General features: G+C 39.3%; 1 protein-coding gene across 1 annotated transcript in view; it reads right to left on the bottom strand.

The window, feature by feature from the left end:
- The window catches only part of C5H10orf143 (chromosome 5 C10orf143 homolog), a 116,145-nt gene extending 105,780 nt beyond the window's left edge, over positions 1-10,365 (bottom strand). The window contains exon 1 of the mRNA XM_053388884.1: positions 10,361-10,365. The gene's annotated coding sequence lies outside the window, so the exon portion shown is untranslated. The remainder of the gene's footprint in view (positions 1-10,360) is intronic.
- Positions 10,366-16,130: the final 5,765 nt, after the last annotated feature.

Here is a 16,130-nt window from a genome sequence, read left to right as displayed (position 1 = left end):
CTGGAGCTGGAGGGCAAGGCGTCAGTGGGGTCAGTGTGGTGCAAATGCACCAGCAGGAACATCAGATTGGATCCACTAGTGTGTTTCTGCCCAAACTGACCTTGTCCCCTGCTCCCCCTTTACTTCTGTGTAGCAACAGCACAGGTGATGGGAAGTCAGGTAAGCACAACTGCCCTGCCCTGCTGATCACTACTAGTGGCTAGGTCCTCTGTTGATAATACTGGGGAGTGGAATCATATGAGACATGTTTAAGACCTATATTTATGGCAAAGCCTCAAAGACACTAGTCAGTACCTTTGAAGCTTTGACATAGATCCTAACCCTGGCTCATATAGGCAGTGAAATGATGGAGACTTCATTGTTGTTGAGTTTTCTTATCTGTGTTCAGAAGAGGCCACAATTTGCAAAATAAATATCCTCCTCTCCTGTGTTGCATATATGCCTTTTCATATCCTTGTATACTATACCATCTGGGGGCAGGGGCACCAGGTTGGGGAAGGCTGGTATAATACATACGCTCCTAGTTTGACACATTGAAGGAATAACTTGTAAAATTATTTTGGTATATTATATATTAATGAGTTAAAATAAGCCCTGAGATCATAAGTGAAATGAGAACCAGAGCTATTTAGGGGGTACATTTCAAATCACTCATATTGATATATTCATGTGCCCATTATCCGATGTTTTCTAGTAATCTGATTCTTGGACTGTGTCTGTAGCGGATTTCAGGTTTCTGTCCACAGGGGAGTTTCTGCAATTATGATACGCTCTTGAGTGAGTCAGTCCCAAGTATATTAGTGCTTTAGGAATGAGGTGGTCTATAACTCTACATAACTGAAATGGAAAATGTGAGTTTAAAGAACGCAAATGCAGGATACACCCACCCCCCAAACCTTGGGACTTTAGAAAAGTCTCCTATGCTTATGAATTTGGATATATTTTTGTACCTGATCGATAGCTGAGTAGTTGCAAAATCCCTTCTTACCTTGACTTTTCACTATTATTTCCTTCTAGGCTCCTTGAGGGGCTGAGAAACCTGGCAAAGCCTTCTTGACAACCTTAAAATTGCTTTTATCTCTATGGCATGCCTGCTTCTTGACAGCTTTCTGGAGTAATAAGACTACTCTTTAAAAAAAGACCCCACACACGAAAGCTATAATTTCTTGAGTTTCATAAAGCTCCTCTGTGTGAAATCATAGATCTTCATGTGCTCTGCTCTGCTACACCTTATGGAAATGAAGTTGTGTGGTGTTTACCATGAAAATCTAGTAAAAGAAGCAATGGAGCTTTAAATCATGTCTTTGTTTTTTTTTTAAAGCAGTAAAGAAATAAGGGATTTATTCTTCTAAAGCTGCCAGGTTCTAGAAAGCTAACAGCTCAATTGTTGAATTTAATTGCCTAGGAATGAGGAGATGTTACATCACTTATGATTTAGAGAATAGCAGGAATAATAGAACACTGTTCTGAACCACCCGAATGAACACAGATTATTAACTAGTCTGTCTCGGGAAGTGTCAGCCTTTTCCCTTGTGCAGAACTCCTTTGTGTGAAACCCCAGATTTTCATGTACTCTGCTCTGCTACACCTTAAGGATACTATCCACATTTATTTAGAAGTGAAGATCATAGTTTTCAATGATGGTTCTTGTCTACGTGAGCATGACTAGCATTGCAACGCAAGAGACATTTCTAATTTACATGGTTTCCCAGCCACTCTTTTGCTACAATACTCTTTGCTTTCTATGATCTGGCAATAAGCATGCAGGAAACCTGTAATGTCTGCATTTTTCAGGCAAGGGAATAAGAGTAAGATAGCAGCTTTGTATTCATTCTGAGTCCTTGGAAGCACTGTGATAATGAAGTGATGAGCTTTGATTACAAGAACATATTCAGATAAATAATTTACCATGCCGCTGCATTTCTGTCTCCTCCTATTGCAGCAAAGAATTTACTTGCAGCACAAAGTTAGTGCTTGTGTTCTTCTTTTCATTTTGTTTTTTTTCAAACAGATAACAAACTATTGGACAAAGCTATCAAGAGTAAACATGTGTAAACCAGACTGGTCATGTTTGCTGCAAGATGCCTACAGTGGGATGTAACAGCATACGTTTCTGAGTTCTTCTAAGTAGTTTGTACGATGTAGCTCCCCATCTGCACTGCTTATTTAAAGCAGTACTATACCACTTTAAAGAGCCATGGTTCCCCCCCTTAAATAATCATGTGAACTGTAGTTTATTAAGAGTGCTGAGAGTCCTTTATTTCCATAACAGAGCTACAATTCTGAAAGAGCTATCAATCCCTCTTCCCTGGGAACTCTGAAATTGTAGCTCTGTGAAGAGAACAGGGGTCTCCTAACAGCTCTCAGCACCCTTAACAAACCACAGTTGCCAAGGATTCTTTGTGGAGGTGAAGGAGAGCCATGACTGTTTAAAGTGGTATGATACTACAGTGATACCTCGGGTTACATACGCTTCAAGTTACATACCCTTCAGGTTACAGACTCCACTAACCCAGAAATATTACCTCGGGTTAAGAACTCTGTTTTCGGATGAGAACAGAAATCATGTAGCAGCGGCGCAGTGGCAGCAGGAGGCCCCATTAGCTAAAGTGGTGCTTCAGGTTAAGAACAGATCTCCAGAATGAATTAAGTTCTTAACCTGAGGTACCACTGTACTTTAAAACTGTAGTTTAGATGGGGCCTGATAGTCAATGCGGCTATTTATATAAATGAGTATATATACATATATATATATATATATATATATATATATATATATACATATTATAAAATATTTATTAAAGTTTCACAAAAAACAGGAATTTACAAAGTAAAAAGAAAGCAAGAGAAAAAGAAAATAAAAGAAAAAAATTACAAAAAATACAAAAATGCATAGAAAAAAAGAAAATACAAAATACAAAAACAAGAGAAAAAATTAAGTAAAAAAAAGTTAAAAACAAATCCTTTTTTTCTCCATATCTTTAAGCTCATTTGCTTGTTTCTATGACCTCCTCACACCTCCCTTTTTTGTATTCCCGTTCACATAGTCAGTTCAGCAAATCCTTACCCTCTTTCATTTATCTTAACTCTATGTCTTAACATATTATAACTATATATTTTCATCCATTATCAATCCATTTTTACATATTCTTATTGGCCTTTTTGCTAATGCCACTTAATTTCAATCCAACATCATTTTAACATTCATTAATTTTACAATATTTCTGCAAATAGTCTTTAAATTTCTTCCAATCTTCTTCCACCAACTCTTCTCCCTGGTCTCGGATTCTGCCAGTCATTTCCGCCAGTTCCATATAGTCCATCACCTTCATCTGCCACTCTTCCAGGGTGGGTAGATCTTGTGTCTTCCAATACTTTGCAATGAGTACTCTTGCTGCTGTTGTAGCATACATAAAGAAAGTTCTATCCTTCTTTGGCACCAATTGGCCGACTATGCCCAGGAGAAAGGCCTCTGGTTTCTTCAGGAAGGTATATTTAAATACCCTTTTCATTTCATTATAGATGATCTCCCAGAAAGCCTTAATCTTTGGGCACGTCCACCAAAGGTGAAATAATGTACCTTCATTTTCTTTACATTTCCAACATTTATTATCGGGCAAATGATAGATTTTTGCAAGCTTGACTGGTGTCATGTACCACCTGTATATCATTTTCATAATATTCTCTCTTAAGGCATTACATGCTGTAAATTTCATACCTGTGGTCCACAACTGTTCCCAGTCAGCAAACATAATGTTATGTCCAACATCTTGTGCCCATTTGATCATAGCAGATTTAACCGTTTCATCCTGAGTATTCCATTTCAACAGCAAGTTATACATTCTTGAAAGTATTTTAGTTTTGGGATCTAACAGCTCTGTTTCCAATTTTGATTTTTCCAACTGAAAGCCAATTTTTTGGTCCAAATTATAAGCCTCCCTTATTTGATAATAGTGAAGCCAGTCTCGCACTTTGTCTTTTAATTTCTCAAAACTCTGCAATTTCAATTTGTCTCCTTTTTGCTCCAGAATTTCCCAATATTTCGGCCATTTGGCCTCCATATTGAGCTTTTTCTGAGCCTTTGCTTCCATCCGTGACAACCACCTTGGGGTTTTATTTTCAAGTAAGTCTTTATATCTTATCCAGACATTAAACAATGCTTCCCTGACAATATGGTTTTTAAATGCTTTATGTGCTTTAACCTTGTCGTACCACAAATATGCATGCCACCCAAAAACGTTATTAAAACCTTCTAGATCCAAAATGTCTGTGTTCTCAAGAAGCAGCCATTCTTTCAACCAGCAGAATGCTGCTGATTCATAATAGAGTTTAAGGTCTGGCAGGGCAAATCCACCTCTTTCCTTTGCATCAGTTAATATTTTAAATTTTATTCTGGGCTTCTTGCCCTGCCAGACAAATCTAGAAATGTCTCTCTGCCACTTCTTGAAACAGTCCATTTTGTCCAAAATTTGCAATGATTGAAACAAAAATAACATTCTTGGCAATACATTCATCTTTATAACAGCAATTCGACCCAACAAGGAAAGCTTCAAATTTGACCATATTTCTAAGTCCTTTTTCACTTCTGACCAACATTTCTCATAATTGTCTTTAAATAAGTTTAAGTTCTTAGCAGTCATATTAACCCCCAGGTATTTTACTTTCTTGACCAGTGTTAAACCTGTCTCCTTCTGAAACCTCTCTTTCTCAATCGGTGTTAAATTTTTCTCAAGAACTTTGGTTTTTAACTTGTTCAACTTGAATCCTGCCACATGACCATATTCTTGAATCAGTTCTAATACTCTTTTAGTACTAGATTCTGGCTCCTGTAACGTCAATACTAAGTCACCTGCAAAAGCTTTCAGTTTGTATTGTTTGGCTCCGACCTGTATACCTTTAATCAGACGGTCCCTTCTAATCATATTTAGCAAAACCTCCAGGACCGAAATAAAAAGCAATGGGGAAATTGGGCAGCCTTATCGTGTACCTTTCTCTATCTTAAATTCCTCTGTCACTACGTTATTAACAATTAGTTTAGCCTTTTGTTCTGAATAGATTGCACTTATACCATTTTCAAACCCTTGACCAACCCCCATCTCCTGAAGATTTTTCTTCATAAAACTCCAAGAAATATTATCAAAGGCTTTCTCCGCATCTACAAAGATTAAAACTGCTTTAGTATTAATGTTCACTTGCAACTTCTCCAAAATGTTAATTATATTCCTCGTGTTGTCAGACAAGTGTCTACCTGGGAGAAAGCCGGCTTGGTCCTTGTGTATCTCTTCCACTAATACTTTCTTCAATCTTTTAGCCAAAATATCAGCAAATATTTTATAATCCACATTGAGCAGGGATATGGGGCGGTAGTTCTTAAGTTGTGTCTTTTCAGACTCAGTTTTCGGTATAAGCGTAATATAAGCTTCCTTCCACGACTCTGGCGCTTCCCCCCCAAAAAAATTTCATTACAAACCTCCTTTAGTGGTTGCATTATCCACTCCTTCAAGGATCTATAATATTTTGAGGTTAGGCCATCCGGCCCTGGAGATTTGCCCAACTGCATATTCTGAATGGCACCTTCTACCTCCTGTTCTGTGATTTTATGGTTCAACATTAACTTGTTTTCTTGAGAGATTTTTTGTAGTCCATTTGTTTTTAAGAATTGGTCTAAATCAAACTCTTTCTGTGGCCCTTGTGTATATAACTGTTTAAAGTACCTCTGGAAGCATTTTCTAATTTCCACTGGATTCTGAATGTTCTTTCCTTCTACTTCCAAATTGGTAATAGTATTGAGCTTTTGTCTTTTTTTCATTTGCCAGGCTAACAATTTTCCACATTTATTAGCCGATTCAAATGTCCTTTGTCTCATTTGTTTAATTTTCCATTCGAATTCCTGATTCATCATCTTCATATATTGCACTTGATATAACTTTATATTTCTCAGAATCTCTTGTGACTTTGGTTTCGCTCTCAGTTTCTTCTCACCCTCGTTTATTTTTTCCAAAATTTTACCTTTTTTCTCATTTTGAGCTCTCTTCTTTATTGCATTCTGTTTTTTTTATAAAATATTTATTAAGATTTTTAAAGTATTACAATAAAAATGAAAAAAATAACAAAAATACAAAATAAAAATAGTTAAAAACACACAGATTTTCCATTGCTTATTTTCCTTTAGCTTGTTTCCCAGACCTCCTCATACCTCCCTTTTTTGTATTCCACTTCAAATTGTTGGTTCAGCAAATCCTTACCATTAAGTTTTTACCTATTTATAACCCTTTTTTCATATTCTCTTAAAGCATTACAGCTGGAAACCACTTAATTTCTATCCAACATCATTCTAACATTCATTAATTTTACAATATTTCTGTAGATAGTCTTTGAATTTCTTCCAATCTTCTTCCACCGACTCTTCTCCCTGGTCTCGGATTCTGCCAATCATTTCTGCCAATCCCATATAGTCCATCACTTTCGTCTGCCATTCTTCCAAAGTGGGTAGATCTTGTGTCTTCCAATACTTTGCAATGAGTATTCTTGCTGCTGTTGTAGCGTACATAAAAAAAGTTCTGTCCTTCTTTGGCACCAATTGGCTGACAATGCCCAGAAGGAAGGCCTCTGGTTTCTTCAGGAAGGTATATTTAAATACCTTTTTCATTTCATTATAGATCATTTCCCAGAAAGCCTTAATTCTTGGGCACGTCCACCAAAGGTGAAAGAATGTACCTTCAGTTTCTTTACATTTCCAACATTTCTTATCGGGCAAATGATAGATTTTTGCAAGCTTGACTGGGGTCATGTACCACCTGTATATCATTTTCATAATATTCTCTCTTAAGGCATTACATGCCATAAATTTCATACCTGTGGTCCACAACTGTTCCCAGTCAGCAAACATAATGTTATGTCCAACATCTTGTGCCCATTTAATCATAGCAGATTTAACCGTTTCATCCTGAGTGTTCCATTTCAACAGCAAGTTATACATCTTTGACAAAATCTTAGTTTTGGGTTCTAACAGTTCTGTTTCTAATTTTGATTTTTCCACCTGGAAGCCAATTTTCTTGTCCAAATTATATGCCTCCATTATCTGATAATAATGAAGCCAATCTCGCACTTTGTTTTTTAGTTTTTCAAAACTCTGCAGTTTTAGTCTATCTCCCTCTTGTTCCAAAATTTCCCAATATTTCGGCCATTTGGCCTCCATATTGAGCTTTTTCTGGGCTTTTGCTTCCATTGGTGACAGCCACCTTGGGGTTTTATTTTCCAATAAATCCTTATATCTTATCCAAACATTGAACAATGCTTTCCTGACAATATGGTTTTTTAATGCTTTATGTGCTTTAACCTTGTCGTACCACAAATATGCATGCCACCCAAAGACATTGTTAAAACCTTCTAAATCCAAAATATCTGTGTTCTCAAGAAGCAGCCAGTCTTTCAACCAGCAGAATGCTGCTGATTCATAGTAAAGTTTAAAGTCTGGCAGGGCAAATCCACCCCTTTCCTTTGCATCAGTTAATATCTTGAATTTTATTCTGGGCTTCTTGCCCTGCCAGACAAATCTAGAGATATCTTTCTGCCACTTCTTGAAACAGTCCATCTTGTCCACAATTTGCAGTGTTTGAAAAAAAAAACAGCATTCTAGGCAATACATTCATCTTTATAGCTGCAATTCGACCCAACAAGGAAAGCTTCAAATTTGACCAAATTTCTAAGTCTTTTTTCACTTCCGTCCAATATTTTTCATAATTATCTTTAAATAAGTTCCCATTTTTTGCTTCATATTAATCCCCCAAGTATTTCACTTTCTTAACCACAGTCAGACCTGTCTCATTCTGAAACCTCTCTCTTTCAATCGGTGTTAAATTTTTCTCTAAAACCTTAGTTTTTAACTTGTTCAGTTTGAATCCTGCCACTTGACCAAATTCTTGAATTAGTTCTAAAACCCTTTTGGTACTAGATTCTGGCTCCTGTAACGTCAATACTAAGTCATCTGCAAATGCTCTCAATTTGTACTGTTTGGCTCCGACCTGTATACCTTTAACCAACCGGTCCCTTCTAATCATATTCAGCAGAACCTCCAGGACCGATATAAAAAGCATTCTGTTAAATCAGAAACCCCCTCATAACTGCTTTACTTGCGTCCCAGATTACTCTTTTTTCAATAGTGGTGTTCAAATTTATCTCAAAATAGTCTCTCAAGGTTTTTTGGGCCTTCTTGATAACCTCTTGATCTCTAAACAAGGTGTCATTCATCCTCCATCTGAAGGAACCAGTTGGCGTTAATTTCATCTCCATTTTCACAGCATTATGGTCGGAGCAAGTTTTAGGGCAAATTCCCACTTTTCGAGTCTTAGGTGCCAGTCCTCTAGTTATCCAGATTTGGTCAATTCTTGTCCATGTCATTTTGGCTTCAGAAAAGAAGGTTCCCTCTCTAGCCAAGGGATTCTTAGTTCTCCAAATGTCAATCAAATCCATATTGTCAGTCAATTCAAAAAAGGTTTTTGGTAGTCTGCCATCTTTTGTAACTACCTGTCTCTGCGACTTGTCCATGTTTGTAGATACCACTCCGTTCATATCTCCCATCATGATAATGTTGTAATCCATATAGTCTAACAATGTCTCATGCAACTTCTTAAAAAATTCAGATTTCCCCTCATTCGGTGCATATACTCCTACTATCAAAATTTTTTCTCCTTGTGTCTGAATTTCGATTGCCACAAATCTTCCTTGATCATCTTTAAAAACAAATTTCGGTGATAGGCTCTCTTTTGCATAAATGACTACTCCTCTCTTTTTGACCTTGTCCGATGAGATAAACTCTTGGCCCAATCTTTTATTAATGAATACTTTCCTATGTAGCCTTATCACATGTGTTTCCTGTAAACAAATCAAGTCCAATTGTTCCTTTTTCAGTAAATGAAAGACTTTTTTCCTTTTCTCCGGGGAGTTAAATCCATGAATGTTCCAACTTAATAGTTGCAGAGACATGGTGTATTTATTTTGCTTCTCCTCCAACTGCTCCCAATAATTGTTCTTGTTCTGACGGTGGTATCACTTTCTCTAGCTTGTCCAATCCCAAAGGTAGTGGTACTATGCCTTGTATTCCTGGTTTTAAAGCTTTTGGCTCTTCTTCAGCTTCTTTTTGCAGGTCTTCTTCGTGTTCTCTCAAAAAATTTTCTTTATCTTCCACTGATCTTATTTTAAACTTTTTCCCTTTAAAGGTAAAAGATAGGCCCTGGGGGAATTCCCACCTAAAAATGGTTCTGTTTCCTCTCAGCAGGGCCACCAAATCTCCGTAGTTAGACCTAAGGTCCAAAAGATATTTCGGGATATCCTTAAATATCTCCACTCTTGATTCATTTATTTCCAAGGTATTCTGGAAGTGCAGACTCAGTATTTTGTCTCTCTCCTCTTTTGATCGGAGGGTAATCAAACAGTCTCTCGCTCTGTTCTTTCTCCCTCCTCTTCCAAGTCTGAAAGCACTCACTATCTTGAAGTCTTGTTTATCATCCAGGTTCCAAAAGTCTGCAAATTCCTGTGTAAGAAAGTCACTCAAACTATCTTTCTCAAGTTCAGCTACAGCCCTGATCCTTAGATTTGTCTGTTTTTCTTTTAATTCAATCATAGACAGCAATGACTTGTGGTCCACAAGCTGCCTACAGATTGGTGGTATCTTTTCCTCTACAGCCAATACTTTTTCCTTGGCTTCTTCAGCTGTTTTTCGGTTCAAAGTAGATTCCTGCAGCAGTTTCTCAATAGATTCTGTATTTGAGTTCACCTTCTGCCCCAAGTTGTTGATGCTTGAAGTATTTTGATCAATTTTAGTTGTCGCTTCAGCAACTTGTTTGCTTAATTTTTCCAAAGATTCAAAAATTTTATCTAATGCTGGAGCTAAACCCCCTTCAGATGCCATTCCTTTAGGCACCGTCTGAGCTGGATCTTCCCCTGGTGGGGCAGAAGGGCCAGGTGCTGATGGTCTACGCTGCTGCAGTCTAATTTTACCCGATCTTGTTGTTTTTTCCTGAGTCAAGTCTGCCATAACACTTTATCTAAGGATCAAGGTCAGTCCCACGGTTACTTGTTTTGTAGTGGAAAATTCCCCTGGCCAGTTTAGAGTGGAAAATTCCCTGGCCAATTGTAACAATTTCAAAGTTCCTCTAGGGGGACACAGTAGCAGTCCAAACTTGTAACAATAAAATAACTTTTCCAACTTTCAAAAATCCCCCCTTTAACGAAAGAAGCAACAGTTTCAGGTCCGAAGAAACCCTTCAGAGTCAAAGTATCTCTCTTACAGAGTTAGCTGTCAAAAAGTTGCATTATCCTTTAACAGCGCGATTAACAATACAGCAGTTCTATTGTCCCTTGACAGTCCGTTCCCAGGGATAAAGTGGTGGTCTTTGTTCCCTTTCTCTCTTCTTTTTTTGCAGGCAAAAAAATACTTCCCCTTCTCCCTCTCCTCTCCTGCACCTTAGGGAGAGAGTTCTCTTTTAATTGATGTTAGGATTTGAGTCTTTTTCAATGCGATTTTCAAGGTCTTAGCTTAGACAGTCTTTGCTTTGATCTATTTACAGAAAACGGAAGGCGGACTTCCTGTTTACACCTTCCCGCTTCAGTGCCAAATTAGTCCTTTTTTCCCTTAAATTCCCCAATCTTCAAACTTGACCTACTCACGGGTAGTTGTTTAGTAGCCGAATTGTCACAGGAAAAAGGTCAGCGCTCTCCGGCAACAGCTGCGTGGTTTCACTCCACGGAAGAAGCAGTTGACTCTCAGCACCGCGCCACACTCCCCGTTTCGCTCCGGAACTCTTTACAGGGTTCCCTCACAAATTGGGAGGGCGCTAAGGGTGCCCGCCGAGTCCCACGGTCACAGGCTTCTCCCGCCTGTGATTTTCGAAGGGGTCCCCGCTTCGCCGTAGCGGCAAGACCCGATTTCCACGGAGCTACTCCCTCAAGACTAGAGGGAATCCGCCATTGCTGATGGCGCCGCCTCCGGAAGCCTATATACATATATAGACAGAGTGAGTGAGTGAGAGCACATTGGTGTGTGTGTGTGTGTGTGTGTGTGTACACACCTCTTTTTCCTTCCTCTTCCCTTTCCTCATCCATTGACCATTCATTCTATCCTTGTCTCTCCAGACTCACAGACATTTCCTCCATTCATTCAGATCATGGATGTAGCTAGGATTTGTGTGTCTCTCTGTGTGGGAAATAAACTCAGATTTGTATTGATTTTGATTGGTTTAGGGGGACAGCTGCCCCTCTTGGCTGCACCCATGATCCAGATCTCCCCCCCTCTCTTACATGCACACACACACACACACACACACACTCCTCTTGAAAGAAAAGGTATGTGTTGCTGTGGAGTGAAGCTTCCCCGCTCTTCCTTGCTTCTGTTCTTTCATTTGCTTGTAGTTCTTGCAGGTTTGGCTAGCTTGGAACGCTGTGACTGAGTTAGGGGCATTACAAAATAATGTTCATGTTTCTTAATGGCAGTGCATTTTCACATGTATGGGCTGGAGACTAAGGAGATGGCAGGTGCATGTGAAGCATTCCATATGTTTAGAGGACAAGCCATAGCTATGGTGTGAGAAGGAGAGAGAAACATTGGCAGTTAGTAGGAACAGAGAGAAGAGAAGCCCAAGATAAAGTGAGTACCGTGCTGGAAGTTTGTGAGCAGAATTAGCTGCAAAAGGAATGAAGACTTGAGAGACTGCCCAAATGGTTGTTTGGGGACCTGCTGCCTGCTAAAGGGGTACTGCTAGTTTCCTACAGGCTCAGCTTCTTATTTTAAATAAAGCTGATAATACAGAGGCATCACAAGCCTCTAGTATTCTCTCATTCAATAAACCTAAACCCCACAGTGCTGCTCCTGGAACTTCTCACTGCTTGGAAGTGGGGAATATGTAACACAGTTAAATGGCACATTTTCACTCTAATATTTGAGCTAACCTAAAATAAAAACAGGCAAATAGAAAAGCTGGCCAGGTGGAAATTCCACTCTAATGCCTACTCTCCAAACCTAAGGCACTGATGCTTTTTAATTAGCCCCCTAGAAAGTGTCTGATTCCCCCCCTCCCACAATTGTTACTGTGGATTCAGCAGGAGGGCTAGTAGTGGACTGTGTTTGAGTGCTGCTGATGGATATAAAAAGCCAGGAGAATATTTGTGACTGGACAGCCTCAAGAAGCAAAGTTGTGGAATAGCAAATGCCTTCTTTACTTCTGTCACCCATATCAAAGCTTCTATAAGTTAAGGAATAGGTTTAGCATAAAGTATGTAGGCTGGAGCACAGAATAAAAGGAGAAGGAGACAACATGCTTTCCTTTGCTGATATGATGTAACTGGGATCTTCTTCTATCTCTCCTAAAATACCAACCCATCTAATTATCTATATTTAAGGGTATTTTTGGGTTGGCAGATGTTGGGTCCATTCTTCCGCAGTCATGGTTCTGTCTTTCACAAGCTCCTTCCTTTTGGTTTTAAATTTATTAAAATGGTTTTTAATAGGATGCATAAACTCAATTTTTACAAGAACATGGATCAAACTCAGGAATCCCCCCACGATTGTTTGCATTATCTTTGTGATGCCCTGAGTTTCATGTGCAATTTAGCTTTTGTTCAACAGCTTCACACATGCCATTTTAACGTAGAAATATTTCCAGCTTTACTGAAAGTCTTTTCCAAATATTTATCAGTGACAGTGAATGAGCTCAGGCCTTTTTAGATAACACTAAGCACATATTATTCTGCTCTAAATACTACATTTTGCATTCAAGATGCTAACTGGTGTACTGTGGAAATATGCCTGCTAATTTAAGCATGAAGAATTGAAGAATCTGTGCTCATTCTTCTCCCCCAGCACAGCTGGTGGGGGGTGGGGGTGCCCTCTGCACTTGGCTTTGCATCTGGGAGATGTTATTTTGGGATTGGCTGCAAAGTTGTCTTGGGCTTGCGGAAGGTCTTCTGGGACCCAGCTTTATAGCATAGCTCCCCCTCCTCCCTCAGAGTCATGATTGGGCCAGACACATGTGGCCTGTTAAGTTTTGAGTGCAGGAGGATGGACAAAGTAAAGCATGGAAAGGTTATTTTCTCATAAAAAATGAGATAATAGTGCCAGTGTATGTTGCCTCATATCTCATGTTCTACAAATGCTAGAAACTTTTTAAAGAAAGCTGCTGGGAATCTGGGAATTATGGCTTATTTTCATATGGGGTTGGGGACTCCCTCTCTTCCACCCATTGTGCACACCCATGGCTATAATAGGACTACATGTATTTAGAAAGAGGTATGGTTTGTTTGATGTTCAACAGAACATATTATTCAGTTTTCTGTAGTCCTCAGGGGAAAGGGCTCACCAAAAGATTCAATCATAGGTCAATTGCCTGGTTTGGCTTCCCAGCCAAAGGCTAGGGTATTTTCAGATCCTATTGAGGGCTTTTGCTTTAGGAGAATGCTTGAAGGGTGGGCAAAAGTCCCCTTAGCAGGCTGATTTTCACACTCCAATCTCCCCTGACCTTTTATTGGCATGTGCTTAAGGCCTTTGTTCTTCTTTGTCATGCTGTATAAGAGAGCGACCTTTTTAAGGCAGTTGTTTTGTTGGCTTTTTGCTGGTGCCTTTAGAGTTTAGAAGCTGGTTTCAGCTTCTAAGTCAGACAGATCTGGCAGGGCTTTGGGTTTCTTGGACCTTTCCATTTCAGGTTCTGGTGTGGCTATTAAGCTTTGCACATGGAAAACAGACCAGCTCAAGAGGGGTTCAGTTACTCAGCTGGCTCTTTGCTTTAATGAGGACCTTTGTACTGTTGCATCTTTGTCAGCTTACCTTGAGCTTAGGCCATGTGGTGATGGACATCTTTTTGGGTTTTACTTTACTTTATTTATTGAAATATTTACAACCCACACTTTTATAAATTACTTCAAGGCTATAGACAATGTGCAAAACAATATGAAATCAGTAAAAGCATCCGTACAAACAAAATTCAAAACATCAGTAAAACATGTTGTAGGTACTGGTTGGTTAAAAAGAGAAATTCTTAGTGCGAAGGACTAAACAAGACATTTTTCGGAGATACATCTAAAAGAAGGCAGGGATGGTTCCTGCTCAACCTCAACTGGCTGGAATGCAAGGGCCTTGCCATGACTAGTGAAGGCCAATAAAACTGTGTAGATGTGTATAATTGCTGGTGGTCTTTCATTTGCACATTGAGTTTTATTTTTCCTGGCCGTTAGGCTGGTGAGTCTCAGCGAGATCTGACCTGTGTTAGAATTTGGACTTTTTGCAAGTTATGGGTTTTTGCTAGTTATGGGTTTTTTGGCTCAGAGCTCAGCCTAGGCTCAGTTGCACGCATTGAGTAAATTGACAGTGGTGGAATGGTCTATCAGCTGGTCACTGTCTTGCTCCAGTGGCTTTGCAGTGACTCCCTGCGTCGAATTTTGCTGACTCAGTTTGGAGAGAATGAACTTGTTGCATCAGAAAGAGTATGTCCATTCGTTGACAGTGGTTTTTCATCACTCCAGACGTCTAGGGCAGGCATAGGCAAACTCCGGCTCTCTAGAGGTTTGGGACTACAATTCCCATCATCCCTGACCACTGGTCCTGTTAGCTAGGGATGATGGGAATTTTAGTCCCAATCATCTGGAGGGCCTATGCCTGGTCTAGGGGTTAGAATAATCTGGTTTTTGAGGTGCTTCAGTGCAGAGTTTGGAGGTTTGATACCCCCAAGCAGTTGGATGAAACCAGAAGAAGAGTGGATAAGTACGTACCTCACACCCAGACATCAAACACTCTTTGCCACACTTGTCTTGGTATGATTGTGTATTTCTCTCAAATGAAAGGCAGAACATTTTTCTAAAGGATCTCCACCAGGGTATTCTGCCCTGTTTTACTACATGGTGGTAGTGGTAGGCTGAGGGGTACTGAGAAAAGGCTAGCCCCTCTCCATGGCAGATACAGGGCAGGGTTAGGGGGAAATGGGGATGAAGAGGAAACACAGAGAGGCACCTTGAAGGGATGCTTTCACATACCTATTAAGCAGTGCTTCAAGGGGAGGGGGCAGAAGCCTTCCTGAAGGTATAGTCAGTTCCCCCACTAAATTCCTTAAAACTGCAAGGGAGGGTGAGGTGTCACAGTTAATATGGCATTGGGAAGGGCATTTGAGGCATAGGTATAATGCTGCTATGCTTCAGATTTATAGGATTCCACATATTTTGGATTTGGTTCACATAATTATTTCAGTTTATTAAATAAAATTTTGCTTAATCCCTGCCATGATGTCACACCTCTTTTTTATATTTTCAGGGGTGGAGGTGCAATCACTTTATTTGAGATCTCAATAATACATTAGTCAGTGTTTCTGCAGACACATTTATGGAAACAAATGGGTCTGACCATTGCAATAAAGGGGGAAATATTATCAAGTGATGTCACCTGTACAATTTTGATGTACAATGCTTTTGCCATAAAGCCATTTAAACATTTTTAACTATTCTCAGGTTTATAATGCTATTAATTTTGTAAAATGTTGTTTAAAAGGTGTGGGGAAGCACAAATGGTAATGAAGCTTTCAAAAGTATAAGGAGGGGCAGTGGTTTTCTCCCCCAAAATAGTGTGCTGAACTGCACACGAGCCACTGGGTGGAACTTTATGACCTAGAAATAGGGGGCATGTGGACCCATATCCTGAATCTGATATGTATTTTCTGTGTAGCTTTGCTGAATTCACTCTCTGTCAGCTTTAATTTCCCATCTGTGAAATTGGGAAGTATATTAGATTGCAAGATTAGCAATGTGATTGTCATGTGTGCTGGCACAACACATATACAGGAGATAGAGAAGAGATTTGAAAGCTAGAGTAAGCAGGAAAATATAGTTTGATAAACATTTTGGTGGTGTTTTCATAAAAAGATAGGATACCTTACATTCCTACAGTTGAACAAAGAACAAGCCATAAAATTTGCAGTATCATGGCTGATTTAACAACATAAGAGCTAAGTAAAGATTAAGTAGACATTTCCACTGTATTTTAAACACAGGATTCTTATGCAGGGCAAATGTATCTCAAAAACCTCTACCATGGGTGCAAGGATTATTGATCGTACAATGGAACATCCCCGCCCCCACTGTGTGTCCTTGAACCC

Source organism: Podarcis raffonei, chromosome 5, assembly GCF_027172205.1.
Source record: "Podarcis raffonei isolate rPodRaf1 chromosome 5, rPodRaf1.pri, whole genome shotgun sequence".
NCBI lineage: Eukaryota > Metazoa > Chordata > Lepidosauria > Squamata > Lacertidae > Podarcis > Podarcis raffonei.
This window is presented reverse-complemented; position numbering and strand designations above follow the sequence as displayed.